The sequence below is a fragment of the Teleopsis dalmanni genome, chromosome 2 (genome assembly GCF_002237135.1).
Source record: "Teleopsis dalmanni isolate 2A chromosome 2, ASM223713v2, whole genome shotgun sequence".
Taxonomy (NCBI): Eukaryota; Metazoa; Arthropoda; class Insecta; order Diptera; family Diopsidae; genus Teleopsis; species Teleopsis dalmanni.
In genome coordinates this window covers 21,627,424-21,649,882 of record NC_051847.1, presented here as the reverse complement: position 1 = coordinate 21,649,882, position 22,459 = coordinate 21,627,424, and positions in this window count along the sequence as shown.

The following is a 22,459-nucleotide window of genomic DNA, read 5'->3' as shown; positions in this document are numbered from 1 at the left end:
CTGCCGAATTTAGTTAAGTACGTCACACTTCAAACGCAATTAAGTCTCAAGGGATTTACAATAATTAACAAAATTACAAATTCAAATTCAAAAAACCATTTCTGCCTCCCTCAACTCCTCGACTTTGAAAAAATATAAACAAGTATAGGAGCGAACCTATATTGTAATCGCACCCCAGAGATAAGTTCATGTTCATGGTCTGCGCGCTCGCACTAAATTCGATGCTGACGTTTGCTGGCGCAGCCTAATAGATTTAATTAATTAATGCTTAATAGTCCCATTATTACGTGAAATTATATGGGAATAAATCCCTCCTCTCCACACCCCAAAATAATTTATTTATTTAATTTAACAATTCAATAAGTGCTCTGTTTGCAGCCAAACTATTGCCAACAGTATAAGCGAAACAAGAAGTCTCTTCTGACTTGGTCAATGTGCTTCACTGAGGATTCTAGCGGGTTTAATAATTATTTTTGCTGGTGTACGCTTGAGATTTTCCTTTGTCTTGTTTTTTAAGCTTTGGTTGATGATAAAAAATGTACCTTTTTTGCCGCAGTTAATTGATTTTAGTCCTTTGGTAAATTTATGTATCTTCTTAATTGTTCATGTGTTTATTGACTGGACGTTCCTTTTTAATAGGAGAATTAAGTATACAAATGTAGGAAATACATATAAAAAAAAAAAACAAACTGCGAATAACATTTCTGTATCAGATAATTTAAGTTATTTGTAATTTCCTTTGTGGAAAAGTAACAAGTAATTTTTAAAGAATAAACCAGTGGTTAAGTATCACATTTGTTCTGGACAAAGGAACATCGAAGGGAACGAGAAAGCTGACAGTTTACCTCGCTCTGGTGCTTCCCTGAATGCGCCCCTGGTGGTACCGGTTTACATTACGCTAGAAACGATTAAGAGAAGTACTTACCTCTAGTTTCTTTAAATTATCAATAACAGAAGAAAGGCACTTAAGTCATTTGCAACTGCCAGGTTCCATTTTCTCTTTATCAGACTGTTCATCGGTAAAGAAGAAAGTCCTATTATTTAAATTCGGTGGGATGAATTAATTATTTACTCTTCTATTTTAGCGGTTCCTGCGAAGAATGTGGTAGCAAAACGGGAACAATTCTCTAATTAAGGTACATGCAAGTTATTTATAAATATAATTATTAACTTAAATAAGTTAACATACAAAGGCTTTAACCACAGTAAGAGCCTCTTCATCGAAGAAAAATATGTATATTTTATCAGATGTGTACATTATGGCTATTCCAGCAATCTACATCTCTTCCAAAATCGTTTACAAATGTATGCGATTTATCAGCTTAAGATGAAGTAGTATTTCTAAGGTAACCCTGGTTTGAGATTCTGGTCATGCAAATATAACGTGAAACAAGCACGCTGATGAGTTAACGAGGCTTCGTGCCTCTTTCATGTAACCTCCCGTTTCAATTCCTGCTCCTGTCAGTCATAGAGCTAAATTGACATATGGGGACTTATTGTAAAGAAGTTAGGCTTACATCTCTTTATTTCTTACATACTTTAAATACAAAATCACTGATAGCAGGCTTCAGAGGAGCAAATCGGAGGTCTCTTAGATCATATCAGTTCTAACGGGATATTATAGGCCAGCATGAAGCTAGATTGAGTTTGCCTTACCGAATTATAACAACAGCTGTTGTATTTGTTTTCAGGTTTATTTAAATGTGGGATAAAGGTTTCGGACATTCCGTTCTTTAATTCACTCAACAATATTTACATTAGAATTGGCTAGATCAATGATTCCGGGTGGTTCTAATATGCTTAATCTTCTATACACAATTACGAGGATTGTGGACTCAAAACAGCTTTTTGAGCTAATTGGGGAGAATTCGATTGGCTTCTGTTTCATCTACTTATATCATCTTTAAAAAATTTTTAACGACGATGGCGGATTTATTTGCTAGATTATTAGAGTCAAGTTAGAAAGGATCGATGGTGATACAACTATCAACATTTCTACTCTGACATCTATTGCCTACTGTGAAGCTTTCAAAGTTATGCCATTTTTGAACATATCCAAGTTAAACCATTTGGTCATCCAGTTAAAGCCGAGGAGATCTGATAAGTCTCAGTCAGGGCAGTAACGAAACGATTTTCAAGACATTGAAGCTTCTTGATATATACTCCTGGAGAAAAATATAGAAAGCGGTTGTTGCATTCTATGTCTTCTTCATTATGGCAACTCTTGCACAAACCACATGCCAACATATACCACCGTTGAAACATCGATGTAATGATGCAGTGTTAGCACTACAATTTGTACAATAACTGCTATTTTGTTGACAGACAAAAGACTTTTCGTTTTATTTTTGTCCAATCCAGATCATAAGGTCTTGGCGACCTTGTCATTTTCGCGATTAGTCCACAAGTCATTTGGCACCGCGATGGTATTTGCATAATCAATAATATATGACATCCTTGATGAATATCTAAAGCTTTCTGATAAAGGCGTGATTAACGAATTATATTCAATGACTCCAGATACGATATCCTGCCGAAACATAATAGATCTTCAAACATTAACACAGTTTACTTTCAAATAATTGTAGTTGTTATTCATTGCTCTGTTATATATTGTTATACTGTAAAAAATAATAGCTACAGTCACATAGTAATTAAATTTATAAATGAAGTTGTGAAACTTCATTATGTTAAATAGTAATTTTATTATAACTCCCTTTTGTCCTCCTCTTGCCATAGGATTTAAACATTTTAAATTCATAGAACCTTATTAAAAAGTTAAGCACATATAATTATTAATATTTCGAATAAATTTAATATCTTAAATTTGGCATCCCTAACAACCACGACAATCTCATCTGAGTAAGAAAAGATTCACAAATCAAAGATTCAGTTTCATTGCTGAAGGATGCAACAGGTTTTATCTAAAATTGAGAGTAGTTAAAGCTTTTTCAACGTATCGAGAGCTTTCGCATTACTTGTCCATACATTCATACATTCATATCAATTTACTGAATGAATCTTTCTGTTCTATCCCCCCGAGATGTGTGGTGGCTGAAAATTACACGAGGTTGTTGGTGCTCCATGTGTTTTGTGCTCTGGAGACGGCGCGCTTCTTTCTGGTTATTGCTCGTTAAAACAGGTTCGGGCTTTTTACTTGGATGCTTATGTGTGCTGGGTTATGGCTTTTGGCGACTTGGTTGGTTGCTGCTACATTTGATGTTTAGTTCGTTCACAAACATCATTACGTTGCATACCGGGCACGTTTGTATAACGCGACTTTCTTGAGCGCATAAAAGCAGACTTCATATTTGTAATATAAACGAGGAATCGGAAATAAAAAAAAAACAAAATCATTTTAAATACTTACACACACATGTGAACGTAGCAGAATGCTACCACTTTTTGGAAATAATTTCGAAACTAATAAACTTTTGTATTTTGGCGATTTCGTTTCGACGCGTCTGTGTGCGTGAATGTCTTTGGTGTTATGCAGAAAAAAATTATGATTTCACCACGTTTCCCGAGTGTCTTCTTATAAAGTTTAAGTGACCGTAAATGAATAATTTGAATTTTATTACAATAAAAGCAAAACAAAGAAACAAAAATAATGAAAATCTTAATTTGTATGTAAATTGTAATTTTTGAATTAGAGTTTTTAGTAAATTGATTCAAGGATTTCTATTGAATATTTATGAATTACAATTTTTAACACAAAATGTTAATAAAAAAATGTTTATATTAAAAATTAAAAAAAATGTGATTTAAAACATATTAACAACAATTTCAAGAGCTGATATTTTATAAATAGAATGGTTTTAAAAATTAAAACTGAAGTTCCAATAATTTTTTGTTAACTAATTTAAATTAAATAATTATATATAAATATATTTTCTGATAATAATTATTTATAAAGTTATAATAAAATATAAAAAATATAAAAAATTTATATTACTTTAAATAGATTGGTATATTATTTTAAAACTACAATATATAAAAAAAACTTTCTAAATTGAGACAGGATATGTAACGGATATTAAAGTTGGTAAGTTAATATAGATTTATTTAAAACATATATTTTATCTACATTATATTATATTATTATATATATCATATTATATTATTATGTATATATATATACAATTCTTAACTACAATTTTTGCCCCTTTAATAATAATTTATATAAATTTTGTAATTATTATAAAATTATTAATAAATTTATATAAAATAATAAAATTTAATATAAATATATTAATTATATAAAATATTAATATGCCATAAATACAATTCTTAACCAGAATTTTTGCCTCTTTAATAATAATTTAAATAAATTTTATAATTATTGTAAAATTATTAATTAATTTATATAAAATAATAAAATCTAATATAAATATATTAATTAAAAAATTATTTATATTCCATGAATATAATTCTTAACTACAATATACAATATATATACATATATATGTATGTGTATGTAATTATAATAATTTAAATACATAACAATAATAATAAATAACAATTGCTTATAATATAATAACATAAATTAAATATCTCTTATACATAGGCTATAATAGGGAACACAATATATGTTAATATATTATTGAAACTATTCTAACATAAGAATTCAATAGAATAATAATTAATTACTGTTAAAACAAAAGTAAAGTAACAAACAATTAAATAAATCAAAAAAAAAAGTTAATGATAAAAAATTAATGATAGCTGATATATTTTTTATTTATATTTAATTTAAATTTATGATATTAAGGCTTTTAAGTAAATACTATTTTATTTGAGATTGATTTACGTATACATATTATCAATTAACGAATATTGTTAAGTATTAAGTATTGTTAAGTATTAATAATTAAAATGTTATAAATCGTAAATATATATTTTTAAGATTATTAATAATATAAAATAAAATTTGGCTATTATTTTAAAAAAACGTTTAAAAGTTACAGACTTTCATTTTTGAACTATTTTTAAATATTATTTAGAATAAACTTTATTATAATAAAATTAAAAACTATTGTATATGTAATTATAATTAGTAATTTAATAAATAATTATATATATTTGCTTTATAATCAGCCAAAATTTAAAAAAAAACATTTCAATGATTTTTTAGATAAAAACTTTGAGTTTTAAACAACTTTAAAATAACATTAAAAGTAAACTAAGCTTAAATAAGAAAATAATATAAATAAATCGAATATACATATGTTATTATAATTAATAATTAAATAAATAATTATATTTATTTGCCTTATAATCAAACTAAAGTTTCAATTGATATAAAAAGTATTACTAAATTGTGTAATAATTTTATTTTATAAATTTATAAAAAATTGATCTATATATGAACACATATAAATTAATTTTTTTTTTAAACCTAATATAATTGGATTAAAAATTTCTTAAATAACATAAAAATTAATTTTTGCATTTTATGCATATAAGTATTGAATCTTATATTTACCGTTGAAAGGTGAATATGAATATAAAGTCCATCCAAACAACTATTTTTAAAAAGTCGTATTAACATACGAAAGCATCTGACGCAGTACGTATTATGGATGTCTAAACAGAATTTTTGATTTGACACATAATAGTATTGCAACATACAATTGATCTACGTTACTTCGACTCTCCGGAAATCTGGATTCCCTCGTATGCCAGACCAAGTCAATTATTAATGCCAAATAGTTATTTTATATCTTGTAGTCTAATGTGATCATTAGTTCGCTGATATGGATAATTTCGTATGAACATGTCTGTTCGATAGTTTACTGAAATAAAGCACATTTATGGATGACTCATTTAATTAATTATTTATTTATTTATTCATATATTTATATATATAGTTAATTTTCAATTGTTTAATTATTTATTTATGTAGTTACTTATTTAGTCATTTAGTTTTAGTTACTTTATTTATTTGTTTATGTTCACATTAATTGAGTTAGATTATTATATATGGTTAGAATATGTCATCTTTTTTTAGAGAGTAGTAAGTACATTTAGGCTAAGTACATTTAGGCTAAGTATATTTACGGTGCTAATTTCCAGTGGCTAGCCATCACTGTGCTTCAGGTAATCTTATTGAGCAATATACTGAGGGCATGGTTTTGTAACTATGATATAGTTATGAGACCGTGATAGTCACAAAGCTCCGGACGCTGCAGTTTTGAGCACAAAGAAAAATATGCAGCTTGCATGTACGTTTTATTCCCCTTTATCCTTTCTTTGCTATTTGCTTCTACATGTTATTATTTATCATGAAAATGTGTGATATAATTAATGTATTAATTAATTAATGGATTAATTTAACGAATATGTAAACATATATGTTTATATACTACATAAATTCGAATTGAGCTCGAGTTTAATGGATTCTAGATTAGCGGCATTATAGTGTATATATTTTATAAAATGCATTTTTAAGAATATATATTGAAAAACCTCTTCTTTATCATTAAAAGGTGATACTTAGAACAACGCTTGTTTTAGCGAAAATCAAGAGATTTTGTGTGTCATTTGCAATATTTTAACGCTGAAATAGATTTTTCTTATAAAATTTATCTAAATGTATATACCCCCTAAAAAAATAAGTTTCCTACAAACAAGGCAAGATTACTTAATAGCTGCTTCAAATATTTAATGTAAAAATGTTTAATCTTACTTTTAAGGGATAACCTTCATTTATACTCCTTCTCACGTAAACATGTAGGTAGGCAAATGTATCTAATGTTACTATGCACATCAGCGTAATAGCCTTCAGCATGTTACTGATAAAAATAAGTTATCACAAAAACGATAACGATAATTACACGTAATATGATTAAAGCTTTTGTGAACATTTGAAGAACTTGAGGAAATAACATGAAATCTCAATAAGCCTTGCTTACGTAGCTTTACTTGTATGTGTCGGTATACACTAGAATTTACCTGATTTTTCTAATTTCATAGTAATTTGTTTTCATTTTATCAATTCATTTCACTTATTCCTTGATATACAATTTGTCTAAGATAAGATAACTTCAACTAATAATACATTCTATCGCAATAAACTTCACCCTTTTCTATGAATGCGTTATGATAAAATACGGAAAATACGAGTGAGGATGGGACTAAATTTGTGGCTTTTAGGCATTATGGATTTGCTCCGGTTAAACGTTGAGTGAAATTCAATTTGCATGTCACCTACAGATGTGCTTTTTAATCAGTAAATGTAATATTTTTTAGCTCGTTTTGTGTATATAGTATTTACTATATGTATATGTAAGAATGTGAATACAAAGCTCTTCAGTATATATATGTATATACATATGTATATGTATATATATAAATATATTTGTACTCTTTTTGTTCTGACACACATACACTTTTATGATAAATATTCAAAACATTTAGATAACATAAATTAAAGATTATGAGTATAGCTATATGGTTTTGAGTATATTCTTTTGTGATATGATTTAGATTAGTGTGTAATCCAAGTAGAAGTTTGTTAAAGGTAGATTTTTATAAGTAATATCAAATTATTATTATTGTTTTCTTACTCCATGATAAATAAATTAATTAAGTATGTGTAGTATAAATGACAAATTAAGAATATTATGATTTAGATTGCAATTTAAAATAAGTTACGAAAACTATGTGCATAAAATTAATAAAATCGTCTTTTAAATTATAAAAACTTTCCTTTATAAACGCATACTATATATTTCATTTTATAAAATTAAAAAGTAAATTACTTTAAATAATAGTTTTCTACTATACTATATGTACTTCTCAAAAATTCTCACCATTATCTACTAAAATGATTTAATCTAATTACGAAACCCCTGCTGCGAATTTTAATTTTTTTGCTTTATGTTATTTTTAAAATCACATTAAAATTAAATTATAATTTTTTAAATTATTTGCTTTAATACAATTAAATTTACCACATTTTGATATTTACTTTTATGCGTATTTTAAATATATATTACAAAAATAACTATAATCAATTAACATACAATGCATACGAATTGCTTTGTCTAAATGAATTTAAATAAAAAACAGAGTAAACTCAATCACACATGAGTGGTGCAGTTAGTGCTAAATTGCGGTCATCGTATATATATTAAAACAAACCAGCAATTTTCTATAGTACACAAAACAACATTGTTTTTGTTGCACACACCACAACTTATAGGAGTTGCTTTATAAATTTACAGAAACGACAGGATCATGTTGCTCCACCATATCATGTGAATGATGACTAGTAGAGTTAACGAAATAATCAAATTGTTGTGCAATCTTTATAAAAAGTACTGTTCAGATCGATTATTATTATAATTAAAAGGTACATTGGGACATAGGTAGGCATTTAAAACCTATTGTGCTAACTGTAGAGAAGGTCTGTTTAACTCATCGTTTCAAATTAAGACTATTTACAAAGTTATCAATGTTTAATTGTTACGGGACGTTTTACTATATGATAAAAGTCAAATAGAACTCTGTTAGACTGAAACACGTTTAATGTGTTTCAAATGCAGAGGTAAATTTAAATCTGTATTATTAAATGGATAAAACCCATATAAAAGCATGAACACAATGATTGGATTTTGAACTTGTTTCGTCATTTTAATCTAACTGAATTTTTAAAACATAAACAACGAAGAAAAGGTGATATTAAGAAGGCAGAATGGCTAGCTCTTTATTGTCACAAAATTTTAACGACATAGTTTTAATTAGAATCATATTTGCAATTACAGAGTCAAAGTCTATTCTATGATATAAGAATAATCTATGGTAGAAGAATTATAATTTTTCGAACCTCTCTAAGTTTTGATAGATTTTTATATATTTCTTGACATCAGAGAAATATTCAACTGGACCCTGTATACATGTTTTTATCCTTAAATGCATATGAATGTTATTCGAGACTTTTAAATTTTTTGTAACAAATAATATAAAGTACACACATAAAGTATAAAATATATATAAAGTATATCTTATAATAATAAAGAGGAAGCCCAAGATGCAACTGGCATCGTTGCGTCATTAAGGCTGATGGTGATTATAATAATAAAGTTGTTACAGTGACATATTCGTTTAAGATAATACGAGTATCTTTCTTCTAAGAATTTATTCAGAACAATAGATTTCAGACAGCAGCGGAGACAGATTTATGCCAAGGGGAATTATACTAGAAAATACTTTTTCGGCAGTGTTTTATCTATAGACTAAATTGTCAATGGGGCAATCTAATCATCCTAACCATCTACACCCCTGGCTACGTCTTTGATTTCAGATAGTGGATTTTCAAATATTTATCTATGTAACTTATATCGATAGAGACAAGTAACATATGTAGATTAGTCAACTTAAACTTTTTGATATCAAGTACTTTAAAAACTACTAAAGTCTAAGAAAATACTTTTAAGTCTAAAACGGAAAACTTTTACAAATTTTGCGAATACACATTTTCGTATTATCTTAACTAATGCAATATTATTTTATAAGTCACCACAGTATATTTTGTGGTGCAATAGATTCCTATAATGTGGGTTGGAATTGCTGCAGTTGTCTTGTTTCACACCCATTTGTAAAGTTTATTGAAACTAAAGTTATACAACCTAAAAAGGAAGAAAGTCTTAAAATGTGTTTTCCTTTCATGAGAAACTTATAAGAGATATAGATGTGATGTTTTTTTTGGAAAAAAACATATTTTAAACTTAATCAAGTTGAAACATGTAAGATATACTCGAAAAATATATTTGCATTTGATTTGAATTTATATTTTGTGTTGTGCTTATTAATTTATCACACTTGAGTTAATTTATTTTGGTATATGAATAAGAATTGCTGCATATAAATAAAATTTAATTATTTGCTTATTGATAGTTAGGTCACATACTAACCTAACAATATTGCTCTAAAGTTTAATTTGCTAGCAATTTCACCTCTGTTTGATGTTTAACCTTTTCACAATAAATTTTGCTCTATTGTGGCCATCGCATACAAAAATTTGAACTCATTTGTGCTGGTATATTTGATTAAACCCACATTAGTCCGCAAAACCCCTGGCGCTGGCAAAGTCGGAACACACATTCACATGAGGTTATTGGATATATTTTGTGCCATTGAGGTTAATTACTTTTAGAAATAAATATTTATTTGTGAAGATTGATGACAATGATGAAGTTTATTTGTATTCAATAGTATTATACTTTTGCATCTTTTATTGGAAAAATAAATTATCCTTCATTAATATAGCTTAAAAGAAACGACATTCGTCTTCACAAATATTTATTTTAAAACTTGTTTTATTATGAGTGTATAAAATTTAAAAAAAAATTTAAAAAAAAAACAATCTTTTCTAAAAATTTATATTTCGTTAAGTACAATAAAAATGAATTTCATTATTACATTAAAGTATAAAAGTCTCAATCAATCAAAGATCATTTTATTATTAAATTGCAAATGTTCAGGTATCAGAATGTTAATTTACAATAAACTGCTCAATATAATCATTAATTAATTATTAAGTAATTAGGATTAATGTAGTAATCACAAATGTATTAAATACCAAAAATCATTTCTGCTTTTCATTGGTTAGGTTAGGATAAAGTGCTCCAGTTGATGCGAACATCAACACATACATTTGGGGTTAACTACTACCTGTTACGATGCCCTTAAAATAGACGAGAGCAAATGCACTACACTTACCCTTGTTAATACTGCAGTTGCTTGCGTTAACATTTTTAACTATTTGGTCTAATTTCCTTATCTCTAACTGGCCAGTCTCCTAGTCTTCGAACAGTCTTGCAGGAAACAGATGCATTTCATTTAGTCTTCATAATAGCAACTACTGCACAGTCTGCATTGGTGCAATAGCACTGTGTTCTGTCAGTACTCCAGTAAGCATACGAACTACAAGTTTGCTAAAATTAAACAGATCGTACACATTTTTTCCATATAGTCTATGAATGGTGATCATGAAACTCTAGCGACCTAACAGGTCATACGCCTGTCTTTGCTCCCAAACAGTTCACACAATGGGATTTGTCTTTAGGCATGGGCCTCAATTGTATCCTTTCTGGAGCTTCTTCTGGTATTTGCAAATTCGTTCGTTTCAATATCTCTGTGTCCAGAAACCCAACAAAGACAATGTTTGTGATACATAAAGTGCTTTAATGACGTGGTGCACTTTATAATTTGTGATTTCATCATTCAGGATTTAATTGCTTTTATTGTTGCTTGATTGTCTAGAAAGATAGTTATATTCATAGATGTAATTGTGTATCGATAGTGTATCGTATGAACTTGTATTACTCTGGCTGCTTTTTTGATCGCATATATTTCAACTTGAAAAACATTTGAGACAACATGACTGCTTCATCTGTAAATTTTTCGAGTAGCTATTCGTTTCTGAAACTTCTGAGTGAACTGTTTCAGTTGCCGACTCTCAGCTTTCTCTAGTTAAATGAATAGAAAGAGTTTTAATTTCAGAGCTATTATCATGTATTTAATGTATCTTAATGTAATGTATTGTCGATCTTAAATGTGTCTGGATCAGACCGTAATTTTATAAAAAGATTTGTACTGTGTTTTTAGTTAGCTGATTTCTACACCTCTGGCTTATGTACTATAATCAGAGAGAACATTTAATGGCTTAGCCCTGTTTGAATACTCATAACGATAACATATGAAGTATCTTATTTAGGACTTTGTTACGCTGTGCAACTCGGGATATTTTTTAATTAAAATAATATAAATTTCTACTAAAATGAATAAAATGGATAACTATGAAACGGTTACTTAATAAAATGCTTAATTAAAAAAGCATTAAATGTCACTAAAAATTGCCTAAGTCACTAATAATAAAAAATATAATGATGTAAATATGTATGTAGTCTCATATTTTATAACAAGCTTTTAAAGTATTAAAAGTGTGGAGAAATTTTTAATTCTTTTCATAAAAATCCTTTTGTATTGTCCTTGTTTTGAAGAAGGAATATTTCAATGTCAACTTGATTCATTACGCATGCAACTTGCATGCTTCAATCTTAATTAAAATGTTTTCATAGCAAAACACCATGCAGAAGCGTGAAACAAGAAAATCTCTTTTTGTTAAAATAAAAAATCTCCTTTTGCCATCATTTTACGATGTCAACTGAGGCGAATATCCATAGTCCTGTCCTGTGTATCCTGTGTGTTCTGTGGAACTATTGATGAGTTGCATTCAAGTCTGCAACGAACATTATTCAATTGGTCTTAATTAGATACTCTTACATTGACATTGAATTATTACCAATTCAAAAGATTTACTTCAAATGTTGCATTACCTATTGCCATACATTTTTACCTTGATGCCGTCTTGCACGTCATTTCGGAAATTTTTTCTTAACTATTTAATTTCATTGAAACTTTGCGAAGTGATTTCGATATAAAATATATAGTAACAATTAGATTGAATTGTCATTGAAATATATAGTTCTTAATTAAAATTTTAAGAATCATCACAGGAAACCCAACAGGGCACTCTAAATTAGAACACCACCTTACAAGACTGGGTAAACTTACGGATGCAAACTGTACATTCTGCGAAGAGAATAAGGAGTCGGCCACACATGTGCTGTTAGAAAGCCCTGCGCTAATGCACAAACGGAATAGGCTGCTGGGAATATATATTCTTACGGAAGAGGCAATAAAACTCTATAAAGTAGGTTCTACACTAAATTTTATTGACGTAACAGGGCTTAGAGACCTACTATAAACCCAGAAGGGGGTACAATAGACCCGACGGTCACAGTGCTACATCCCCTAACAATAATAATTAAAAACATTTTATGACTTTTCGACGCATAGCTGGCAATAGCTCGGTCATAACTTGAGAGGATGTTCCCTTTCAAGGCGTCGAGTTTAAGGTCTAACCACATAAATTAAATACTTTACGAAGCTCTACAAATAAGTGGTCACGAGTCGTGTTCTTATTCACCTCAGCAAAATGTGAAACCACACCTGAGCTCTAGCGAACAAAAATTGAACTAGAGGAAAAAATAAAAAATATAAAATATATATATATAATATCGATATATTGTTTGTATATTGAGTTTAGTTATAGTGAGTTTAGTACTATAGTGTTATAGTAGTAGTAGATTGACTATGAACACATGAATGTGAACATACCTAAATGATCACATTTGGAACTAGAAAGACCCAAAACTGATTCTTCAGCTACGAGAACAATTTGAAACTTCTAGAGTTTGGTGCTATTTATTAGCTGTTTTCATCAGCGGGCTGCACTTCGTCAAATATGCAAAAATTGGAATATTATCATGAAAGGCGATTAATATAAAAGAATTATATACCACTTTTTGCCGTTTCACTGTCTCCAATATTTGTTGTTCTTCCCTATATTTTCTAGATCATATATATTCTATTCATATATTCCAAATAATTTATATCATAAATAGTATAAGATTATGTATCGAACAAATGTTTAATTTAATTTATGATTTATCAATTTTAAGACTTAAAACTCTTTAAAGTGCCATGGTACATCCGCACGAATGACATGCTAAGAGACCTTAGAATAGATCCGGTCAAAAAATACATAAGGGACAGAGCTCTGAAGCTATATGCGAAAACCGATAGGCTGCCCTACTTAGCACTATCTAATCTTAGAGTAATCACTAACCGCACGTGGCGGTAGGCAGATCTTAGATCAATCATTGAATAATCACGAAGATTATGAGGAATACTCAAATTAGTCAGTAAGATGGGTGGGACTTTGTAGAAACCTCCCAGCCATCATAGCGTAAAAATGCCCAGATGCATTAACTCCGAAAAGGCTCAACATAACATAACATAACATAACATAACATAACTATGTGTTGTAATAAGTAAAAAAACATAAAAATTACATTAAATTTTTATATCACAGTATTTGTGACAGATTAAGGAATATATCCTTTCAACATATTGTGTTTAGTAAGCCAAACAGTTAAAGAGATGCATATATGTTTTTTAGCAGTTTTTCAAGTAAAATTTTTGTATTTATGTAAAGCTTTTGTATACAGCTTTTTACATTATGTAAAACAAAAAAATCTTTATTATCATACATATAAAAATATTAGTTGAAATTTAATTTTAGATACTCTTCAGAAATCTCTTTTATATGACTTCAAAGAAATAAAGATAAAAGAAGTTAACTGCAGTGTTTATCTGGCAGAATTGTAGAAAACATATTTAACAAATGTTTCCTCAGTAAAAACAATGCTAAACGTTTTAGTTTACAAAATACATTTTCCTGCTTTTTGCCATGGAATTAAATTTTATTGTAAATGTTTAAGTTGGGATCCTCACATATTCGAACAAATACTGAACTTGATAAAAACCTAAATGTCCTGTGGCGAAACTCTCGCTGGCGAAAGCATATTTCTTGGATTTGCAATTTTCCGTCGTCTGCTGTTTTAACTTTCATTTAAAGTTCTTATTCCGCGCATTATCCTTTTTATCCTTTCTGTTTTTGCTTAGACATTTGCGTGAGTGTAATTGAAATTTACAGTGTCGTCATTACATTCCTTCTTGAAATGCATTTTATTTTATCGCATATCCTTTATTTACATTTTTTAATGCGCATCACTGAGCAAATGCACATGTTCGTTGAAGAATCCTTGACAATGTCCTACAAATAAATTAGAAAATGGAAAAATTACACGAAGAATGCCATTAAGGCGGCATTCAAATGCAATCCGTTTGCATTTGTCCTTAATTGTTAGTTCGTATATCGGTTTTATTTCTTCCTTTGTATAGATGCACCAAATGCATTTCACTTGCGCATATAAAAGGAATTAAATTAATTAAATTAAAAGATGAATTTGCACTCCTGTTGCGTTGGTTTCATCGCTTTTGAGTGAGCTTCGCATGAGACCGTAAAGGGATTAAACACATGCAATATTACGAGTATAGTTGACTTAAGAAAAAATTATTTTTGAAAATACTCGTACATTAAAACAATTGCAAGAAGCATAGCTTAATGAGGGAATTCTTCAGCGACAGAATGGCGACTTTTATGCAATTTTAATTGCAATTACATTCCTACCGACGACAATTGAAGATAAATATAATGTTTTGTAATTCAGGACAGCAGAAAAATAAGAGACAAAAACTGTCTATTAAATTATTTTAAGGAATACTTTTGATTATCTTTAAAAATTATACAAAAAACCAAAAATGTCTGCAAGGACCCCGAAAAACTATCAGATATTTATATTGTAATTTCATAAAAACCTTGAAGAAAATAAATTAGTAAAAACAGTATGGGTAACTTTTAAATTAGAACACTAGAAGGAAGGGTATATGATTTCAAGAATATTTAGCAGAATTGTGCCTGGGTTGAGTAAAGGTATTAAAAGACTTTAACAGTTAAAATTTTTCTCATGCCTTAAACACCAAATAAGAAGATACGAATAGGAATAAACAGAGTACTAGCTCCCAACGGAGTGGAGCACTGTGATTAATCTTTTGTGTTGCAACAGAATCTAACCGAATAGAAGACATTCCGCCTTCCGAATGAAAGTCAGAACGTCGGCCGTTGAGGATCTCCTAATGTCAGATGGGGAGAGTTCTCGAAGATACTATATCAGAAAATATCTAAAGTTCAGCATGCTATAATCTTATAGTGAAGCAAAATATCTCCAAAATTCTACTGATTGACTATCATAAATCACTACCATATATTTCTAAAATGCCATAATAGAGGTTTTTTTCGAATTTCCACCAAAATTGATATATATGTGTTCAGTATTACTTGGCAAATCAGCACAGAAAAATTTTCATTTGTATACTCAGAAAAATACAAATGCTTAAAATATATGTTATATATGCTATAAACTTCCTAGCACTTATCAAGGGTAGGCGCTTTAGCTGCTGAAGTCTCTCCGAATCGAATTGATGGATTATATTTATACATTTATTTATGATGATTACTGAATGAATGACTGTTTAGTAAGCTAAACATTTATTTAAATGATTGAAGTTGTCTAAAAACATATCCGTAGTAAGTTTCTGGCTGCGGTTCTGTATACTTGCACTTTTAGAGTAATACAAGTAATATAATGCTTAAAATTTATATATATTAAAGACTTCCTAGCATTTATCAAGGGGAGGCGCTTCAGCTACCGAAGTTGGAAGTATATATATTATATATATATAATGACTGTTTAACAAGAAAAAAATTTTTTAAATGATTGGAAATGTCTAAAATCCTGTCCGAAGTAAGTTTCTAGAAGTAAGTTTCTAGCTGTCCTGTATACTTTCTCCTTTTAAGTAATACAAGGTGTACTATGAAAATGCAATGATTTTTTAATCATTATGCCGAATAATAAAAATTTATTTGTAAAAAGTTTTCACAGTTCAAACATTAGAATAGGTATTTCTTTAATTGACTTGAAATTAATTTATAATTACTTAATTTGACGTTTATACCATATGAGGAAGTATGTGAAGTATTTAAACATAAATTATTCTTTAAAAAAAAGCATAATTCTCAGAGTGTATCGCTTTAGATTCCAATTAAACAAAGATATAAATTATTTTAATATTGTATATAACCAAATATCTTATTAAAAAAAAAAATCCAAATCCCTTTAATGACAACACCAGCTGTTGCGCTAAGCTTTGATAATAATTTTTTTTATTTACTGCTTCTTCTGAAAATTAAACAAATTCATTTCATTGTTATTATAAAATGAGAAGAGATTATAATTTGTATGTATGTGTATATGTTTATGTATATAGCTAGCTATGTGTGTGAAAAGTGTGAAGTTGATTATGACGCGTCTCTTATATACTCACATAAATTCGCATAAATTCGAGGGCTCCCAGAGATTCTAAGAAACTCCGAAATTTGCTTATGTTAATAATTGCTGTTTTAGTGCGCAAAAAACTTTGTTACTTAGATACTTTTTGTTTTGTTTTGTTTCGTTTCGTTTATGCCACGTTTGTATCTAACTTCTGTATTATATGAAAACGTTAGGTTAATGAATGAAAATATATCTACTCAACAACTCAACAAAAATATTTCGCTACAATAATGAAAAGCAAAAACTCAAGTTAAAAGGCTCATAAATAATTTTATGATTTTATGAATTTATATATAAGAGTATGTTGGCCCCAATATACTTTTTACTACAAAAAAAAAAAAAATATATACATATATACATATTTATGTGACTAGTATGAATATAATGCAAATGTTAATATATTTGAATCTTTATTAATGCTAACACACTTTCGGCACACATTTCATAATTCCCACAAATGATGAGAAAACTGTATACCAACAATTGGAAATATTTTAATGCCTTCATGATGATGAAATTAGTATTGTCATCTTGACAACAACCTACGCAGCACCAACTTTATTTCGGACATCATTCAAATAATAAGAATTTGACAAAATATTCTAGTTGCGTTTGATGTTTTGTTTTTATGTAGAAATTATTGCATTAAATTCCTAGTCAATAAGTTAAACATTCAAAAAAACAAAAATATAATATAAATAATTAAACTGCAATCAAATTTAGTAAATCAATCATTTACTAGACTCATTTCATCGTAATTGATGGAGAGAGATGAGCACTTGTTTAGCTATCCGCGGAGCACCCTAAGCTGGCTGACCTTATTGATTAGGCGACATGGAAACCTCAAGAAATACTTCAAAAATAACTCTTGCTGAGGAAGACACTTGCAGACTATGTCTAGAAGAAAAGGAGACAGACAGCGATGCATATATTGTCCCGATGTCCACCACTGGCAAGAAAGACTGTCTTGGAACACCATTGGATTGGTGATAACTTGGCAGGCAACCTTAAGCTAAATGAGCTGCTTGCATTAATAAGCGATGTAGAAGCCACTCTAGCTTTAACTCAATAACGACATACGAGAATCGAAGAACGAAAAAGGACCCAAGTCACACCATGGTCTACTACGGCTAATCCTTCACTTTTGTGGGGCCACTAGTTGGACAGTGCGTTGTCCCTGTACGTTGTATCCCACAATATATATTAGACTCGGAAAGTAAGCTTCAGTTAAACTAATTCTGTGCTATTTAAGTTTATTTATTGATACCAAACCAACACGTCTTCTATTATGAGGTTTAGAGAAATAAGAAATGATTGACCTCAATCAAATAGTAATCCGCTTGACTTTCATCAGTAAATGATTTCTTAGTAGGAGTAATTACTAGTAGTAATTTTTTTTGCTAATAATTTTATAAAGATTAAGATTTGAATCTACTACATTGTGTAAGAATTTTTAATTAACTTTTATGTAATAAATTTTCATTTTACTTTTATTTATTATTATGTTGAGATTAGTTGAGTCAGTTCACTTGAACACTTTTACTTTCTATTAACTGCGAAGTTCTTCATAACCGCTCTCTACCCCTTGACTGGATTAATGTTTATCACTTCATCAGACTAAGCAATAATTGATCTTAGATCTGCATACCTCCTCGAGGAGCCTGTAACCATTTTGAGATTCAATAACGCGGTGTTGATAAGCCTGTCAGTTTTCGTTAATAATTTCAGGGCTCTATCCTTTATGTATTTTTTGATCGTAGCAATCTTGAGTTCCCTGAGGATATCATTCGTCGTAATATACCATGACACTGTTACTTTAGCTAGTTATTATAAATAATATATTTAATTTATATTAAATTTTTTTTTTTAAGTTTTTTTATTACAAATAAAATTAAGTTTTATGAATGACTACTTTTTCTTCTTAATTTAAATTTTACACGAATTTATTATTTATAATAAATAACTAAAGCTCGCTAAATATATACTTCGGATTTTTCTGAAATTGGCTTTCATCCATTTGGCATGGATTTTTCTTTTTAATAATGGCTTCAAAGTTTTGAACATAAATAGTTGATATCGTTAAATATTAAGTAAAATAAATATATACATAATATATTAAAAGTTAATATTGAATAATTTTATATTTGATTTCTTATAGTTGTTTAGGGAATGAGTGATGGGATGTGGAATATTGTAATCTACTCAGAAATGTCTGATAACGAATTGATTTATGTTCTTTAGAGATTTGACACGGCATTTCTTACTAATATCTACACTATTACTACTACTAATACTACTACTATTAGTACTACTTTTGCCACTACTACTACTACTACTACTTCTACTACTACACACTATTACTGTTAACACTACATAAGCATGAAAAACCTTCTGTGCTCTGACACTCCTCATAAACTAAGTGGTGAAGTATTAAGGCGATGTGGTGTGCTGTTTATGTGGCAGTTTGCCATATCCTTCTGGTCCACAAAACTTTACTTTTTATTTTAATTTTTATTGGATATGAACATACACGTACGTCATGCTGTTTAAATATATTTGCAACGGAGTCTAATGTCTTTGCCAATTGAGTGTCCTTATTAGTTAACTTTTAAGGGTTTTTGTTCCTGCTGTTGTCTAATTAAGATTTTATTGGTGTTATTTTTGCATTTGGTGAGCGTAGTCTGATTATATACTCGTATGGGATGCGGATGCTATAAAAACCTTGCAATAATTTTAACCCAGTTTCGATGCCAATAAAATTTAATGCGTAAAATTAAAGTATTATATATATTTTTTGCTTCATAACAATTTCCAATAAAATGATATTCTCTTCTTGTGTTAGATAAAAATAAAACAAAAAACACCAAACACTACTTATATTTATAGAGTTCCTAAGCCCTTTCAGAAATCAAACACTGACGCTTACGCTGATGCTGACACTGGCTTGAGATTGTTATCTGAAATGAATAAAAGATTTTCTTCTTGTTTTCTTTGCTATTTCATTTCATTATTCATTCATACTTTCACTGTTTTTTCTAAGTTTTTTTCTCACTTTCTTTTCTTTTTTCCTACAACTTTGATGAAGTTCTTAAATATTTTGTTATTGTTATACAGATAAAGCATTTATGCGATTCTGACTATTTAATACCACCACTGAGTTGTAGCGAAAATGTTATTTAAGCTTTGAAGGAACTGTGAATTTAGATATAAATAAAAGTTAATGAAGCATATAAAATTTCAAAATAAAAGCATTTAATTTTATTGAGTCTTATGATATATATATGTACTTAAAAATCGATAAATAATAACGATTTTCTCACTCGAATAGTAAAAAAATATACAATAAAGCAGTTTTTATAAAACAATTTTCATCAATTTTAATGTAGTGCGAAATTTATCTCAAAACTAATTTTTTTTTATATGGTAAGAGTTGGCATTAGTTTGATTTCATGTGTTTTTATTTTTTGATCCCTTAAAGTTTTTATAAAAAGCGTAAATTAAATCATACACATATCTTCCTCTTCCTTGCTTGACGAAAAGCGAGTTAGTATCTGAAGAACTTTTGCTTAATAATGTCTGGGTGATCATTTGGGTGATCCACTTTAACAAAAGCTCCATTGAATTTGGATAATAAGATATTCAGATAATGTTACAAAGTATACATAGTTTAAAGGCCAGCATATCTTTCAGATAGAATTAATATTGCATTTGTTTAAAGAGAGTGCAATTTTGAATTAGTGTGATCATCAAATTGTCTTTGACGTAATTTTTCTTGACTCTCGAACGTCAAGTCTATGTGTAAAGCTTCATTTCAGATTACCATGATACTTTAAGCACACGTTATTATTAAACTGTATAGCTAAAAAGTGAAGTTGCCATACAATCCTAGACTGTATTTTGTAAATGAAGTGGTTTTAACCTAATTTAAATAATAAATTGTATTTAAAGTTTTGTGAAGTTCTGTTTCTAAATGTAAGGTAATATACTGTAAGGAATATTGGCATTTAATGGGTAAAGATAGGTCTTATTATTAGCTGGTAAAAATTTTAATCATAATTTAATTTCTGCTTTTTTATACATTTTATGATAGTATCTTTCTTTATCAACCAATACAATTTATTGTTATATCTTATAGTTTATTTCCTGTCATTTGCTCTAATAGAACCAAATATTTTTCGAATTATTGTCCTTTAATTTTTAATTTATTACTTTCTACTGCTCTCAATCTATAATGTGTGTTCATAAGATCTTTCTCAGCTTAGGTTGGGTACGGTTTGGGTAACGGCCTTTTTAAACTCAAATAATGGTCTGTTGTTATACCATGTATTAGTATTACTCACATGCAGGCTAGAGGTCAATGTAGGAGCAACGCTAAAAGGAATGATTTATCAATTGAAGTAAAAGTCAACCAACCTGATAAGATCATAAACTTGGGCAAGTCCCCATACCAAAGATTTAAAAACTTCTACTAGCCAATGTTGAACAATGTCAGATTAAGTGGAGTACAGTTTCCTTACTATCTGGTACAACCACAACAAAACTTATTATAGAGTACTCAGACTACAGATAGCAGGAAAGTTTCTTGTTAAGTTTGAACTAGATCGATCTTGATAGAAGAGTTCATATGCTGAATTTCGTTTCGCTATGCTCAGATATTTTTGTTATATTGTCAATTTGGCCGTGTCAATGGAACAACAATATCTTCAAAATGAATTTCTGCCCTGGAGTTGTCCGAGTTGGCCCTGTGTTCTGATAGCCATGTGAGCTGGACACTAATACAACTAGGTAGCTCGCCGAAAGAAGCACGGCATTCTAGAATTGTTCAGAATATTGTTGTTGTCCTCTCTCTCAGAATAGGTAATTATAATATAATATTGACTTTAAGGTACCGATAAGGAAAGTAGATTCTTAACTGGTGTGTAACTCATGAAAATTGGACATATGACAGCATAGTTATTGCGTCTATAATGAAAGTATGTTTCTGTTGTTTATACGAAAATAGTCATAGAACAAGCTTAGCTTAATTATTATAGTAATAATTAATAATGAATTATGTATATTGAATTACTGTTTATATACATTTTAAACAATGATAAATTATTTATATGTGTACTGTGTACATTTATTAATAGATAAAGTACCTGTTATGGGGAAACTAATTACTTTAGTTTAGTTTGATGACGGAACAAAATTCAACTTTACGCGTAATTATTAAAAAATATTGCTGTAACGTGATTTTGCAATGTAGTATACGAAACCAAAGATATACCACACTAAATCCGTAAAATAAATTAAAACTTTACTGCTTGTAGTCTGCATCCAAATAAGTTTATTCTCCCAATGATGACTTTTAAAGGAAAATTTCAAAAGTTTGAGTGAAGGTTTCACTTGTGTCAGGCAATTTAAATGACATAATGACAGTGAAAAAGTAGAAAATAAAATTTCTTAAAAATTTCTAAAATGTTGATAGAAAAACTCTTTTGTTATGTTGGCTCTCATACAGGGAGGGCACTTCATAAAACATTTTAATACCAATTCAGCGCACTTGTGAGTGATATGAAGAATTAATTTTGTTTTTCTTTAAAAAATTA